This window comes from Hylobates moloch, unplaced genomic scaffold, assembly GCF_009828535.3.
Source record: "Hylobates moloch isolate HMO894 unplaced genomic scaffold, HMol_V3 SCAFFOLD_4, whole genome shotgun sequence".
NCBI lineage: Eukaryota > Metazoa > Chordata > Mammalia > Primates > Hylobatidae > Hylobates > Hylobates moloch.
Window position 1 is genome coordinate 42,242,353 of NW_026652279.1, and position 3,945 is coordinate 42,246,297.

A 3,945-nucleotide genomic window follows, 5' to 3' on the forward strand; every position below is an offset into this window, starting at 1 on the left:
GTCCCGCCCGACCGGGGCAAAGGCCACGGGGCGGGGCGACAGCGAAGCCGGAGCCCAAAAGACTCCGGTTGAGGGCGGGTTGGGCCACTGCTGTGCTGAGTCCACCCCCGGAAGTGAGTTGCCTGCCGGTAGTGCAGCTCAGCGTGGTCCCGGCAGGCTTTCGCTCCGTGTCTCTGTTTCCTGGGTCATGCAAACGGTGTCTGCGGCTAATTATATTAAGGTTGAGGTTGAAGTTATATTAAGGTCATAGGTTGAAGTAATTTATCGTATTTAAAATGCCAGGAATTAGCCGAGCATGGTGGCGGGCGCCTGTAATCCTAGCTACTCGGGAGGCTGAGGCAGGAGAATCGCTTGAACCCGGGAGGCGGAGGGTGCAGTGAGCCGAGATCACACCACTGCACTGCAGCCTGGGCAACAAGAGCGAAAATCCGTCTCAAAAAAAAAAAAAAAAGCCAGGAATCCCGCTTCAGTATGGAAGAAAATGCAATATTCAGTACAGGTGGAGTAGGGAAAGAGGGAAAGGCGATTTGTGCAAAAACAAGTCCAACCTACTCTGCCAACATTAGAGAAGGCTTCCACGCTGGGCGGGGTCCATTTGTACCTTGTCAGTTCTGCCGGAAAAAAAAACGAGACATTGGGGATGGGTGTTGGTGCCAGTTACACTAAGATTTCGAGAACACTTTTTTGAAGAATCAGCTTTTTGGCAGGTCTTCCTAAGGTGGATTTCACTCCCTTTAGTTCATATGCCTACTGCTTCTCAAAAGGCAGGAGAATTTCTGGAATTTCTATCAAGTGTTTGTATAATTTGCCGTCACTACAACCTCTGCTAATAGATGCTTCGAAGTATAGTTTTCATTAAAATGAATGCATTTAAAATATTCTCAGTATTCGTGTAATTTCATTCAATCCTTGTTAACAAGCATACTCCCTTATTTTGCCAATCCCTTCATCTCCTTTATTCCTTTCTAGTTGTCAATCAAAATTGCCACACTGTAGTAGAATACAGTAAGTAGACTTAGGAATTTGATAGCTGGAAATGCTACACATAAGTCCCTGAGAAGTGACTGACTAGAGTGACCAGCTCAATTAGTGACAGTGCCACAAAGACTACTCTGGGATACGAGATTTGATTCAGCACTCATCATAGCACTTACAACACTACATCATAATTTCCTATTTGTTAATCTGTCTCAATAAACTATCCTTGAGATCACAGGCCAAATATATTCATCTCTATCTCCAGGACCTAGAACCGCAGTAGGTGCTCAGTAAATATTTGTTGAATGAATAATTCAGATCCCCTGACTTCTGGCTCTGGGTTACTGCTTATCCCATGTCAGGTAGAAGTGGCACCAAGATAAGTTACCAAGGCCTGAAAGCCCAAGAAAATGGCTGTACAGTCTGTTTCTAACCTATATGTAGAAAAAGCGAAATGCATAAGATGACCCCAGAATTATTCTGGGATGAAGGAAGACTTGAAATGGGTAGGAGGGTTTGGGTGGGTGTTGGGAAGATACTGACAAAATCACTTATATACAACTCAAATGCCCCAGGATTCACTAGCCTGTAGATGAGGTCATATTAACAGGCAAATTTTAAATTCTATAACTTGTTTCTCCTTTGGGTAACTGAAGACTCATTTGTAAGGTTCCTTTTGCCACCTAATAACTCAAGAAAGTCCCCTCCTTTGCCTATTGCTCGCACTGCTGCTGCTCTTCCATCTGAGCCCTCCCACATTTCCTACTTCCCCAATCCCTTACGGCTTACCTTCTTTTAGAACAAGGGAAATGCTCACCCTCCTCTGTAGTCTGCTTATTTTATTTTATTTTTGATACAGTCTTAGCTCTGTCACCCAGGCTGGAGGGCAGTGGCACGATCTCGGCTCACCGCAACCTCTGCCTCCTAAGTTCAAGCGATTCTTGTGCCTCAGCCTCCTGAGTAGCTGGGATTACAGGCATGTGCCACCATGCCTTGCTAATTTTTGTATTTTTAGTAAAGATGGTGTTTCACCATGTTGGCCAGGATGATCTCAAACTTCTGGCCCCAAGTGATCTGCCTGCCTCAGCCTCACAAAGTACTGGGATTACAGGTGTGAGCCACCAAGCCCAGCCCTGTAGTCTGTAGTCTGCTCTTTTTGAAGCTTCTCAAATCAACACAGTCTAAGCCAGAGGTGTCCAATCTTTTGGCTTCCCTGGGCCACATTGGAAGAAGAAGAATTGTCTTGGCCCACACATAACACTAACTGTAGCTGATGAGCTAAAAAAAAAAAAAAAAGAAAAGAAAAAGAAAAAAGTCATGCATAAATCTCATGTTTTAAGAACGTTTACAAATTTGTGTTGGGGCACATTCAAAGCTTTCCTGGGCCGCATGCAGCTCGTGAGCCATGGCTTGGACAAGCTTGGTCTAAGCCAAAAGGTGTTATGGGGTTTACTGGACCACTGTTTCACATATGGCTTTCTTGTCCCCAGGACATGTGTTTGCCAGCAGAGTAACTGCATCAGGGAAAGATTTCAGTGCAATCAACATACTGCCTGGAACACCATTCTTCCACCATCAGCCCTTGTTGCTGAATTCTGTTTATAGAACCTAATAGTTTCTTCCCTCACAGTGAATTTTTTTCTCAGGGGTCAGCAGGTTCCCTTCCCTGCCAGGTTCACCAAGTACTGCCCTTGCTACGTATTTTACATTTTGTTACATTATATATGATATAAAACTTTTCCACATATGGAGAGAGAATGAGTTTTGAGAACTCCAAGAACCATTTCATTTACTTATCCTTCATGGTATAAATTAATTTTTACCTCCACAAAGTTTCCCATCTGCTCCAGTTGGAAGTTTATTCTTCCTCTAAACTCCAGATCCACATTGTCTTCATGAATAATCGGCACTCCTGTTGCCTTAATCACCTTCCACGTACGTATGATGCCTCTCATATTGTTTATCATCTCAACAGCACAGCCCCTTGAGGTCTGGGAGCCTCTTGTAAACTTTCCTTGTCTCTGTGCATAGTAGATGCTTAAGAAGTATCTGGTAAGTATTAAATCAGTGACTCGTAAATATAACTCTCTGCTCCATCCACAACACCTTACCTCTGGATGCAGTAAGATTATCCTGAGAGGGCATCTTTAGATTCATGTAAAGATAGACTTTTGTGTATGTGTGCTTTTTTTTTTTTTTTTGAAACAGGGTCTCATTCCCATTGCCCAGGTGGGAGTACAGTGGCGTGATCATGGCTCACTGCAGCCTCAACATCCTGAGCTCAAGCTATCCTCCTGCCTCTTTTTTTTTTTTTAGAGCCAAGGTCTCACCATGTTGCCCAGGCTGGTCTTGAACTCTTGGGCTCAAGTGATCCTTCTGCCTTGGCCTCCCAAAGATCTGGGATTACAGGTGTGAACCACTGTGTCTGGCCTGTTTGTGCTCTTGTTTGTAGTCAGTCTAGGGGTTAAGTGTAGGGAACTCTTGGAGGTGACCCAAATGAGCCCATTAAATTTTTTGCCCTTGGGAATTTTGGGCTGAGACAGAGCCCAATAGGTAATGGAACTGCATTATAGTAGCACCCTGGAAACAGTCAAAATTCTTGCTGAGATTCCTGGAGGTGCCCTTGCTTCTATCCTTCTAACCACTATGAAACCTTTTTAGATTCCACGAGATGCCCTCATATCCTTCTAATAAGTTACTTTGCTTAAACTAGCTACAGGCAGTTTCTGTTCTTGATCACCAGGATAATCTGACCTGTAGTAGAGTAAGGTGGGTCACTGACAGCACATAGATAACACTCCCGAAATAAATAAAGACAAAGCATTATTTGTGTTATCCAAGTATCCCACTTCATTCAAATAAATTATTCTTTCCTTGAAGAAAAGCATGGCCATTAGCTCTCTGAAAAGGAAAGGGTAAGTTTGGGACTGAACTAGTAACAACAACAACAAATAAAACCTTCAAAAG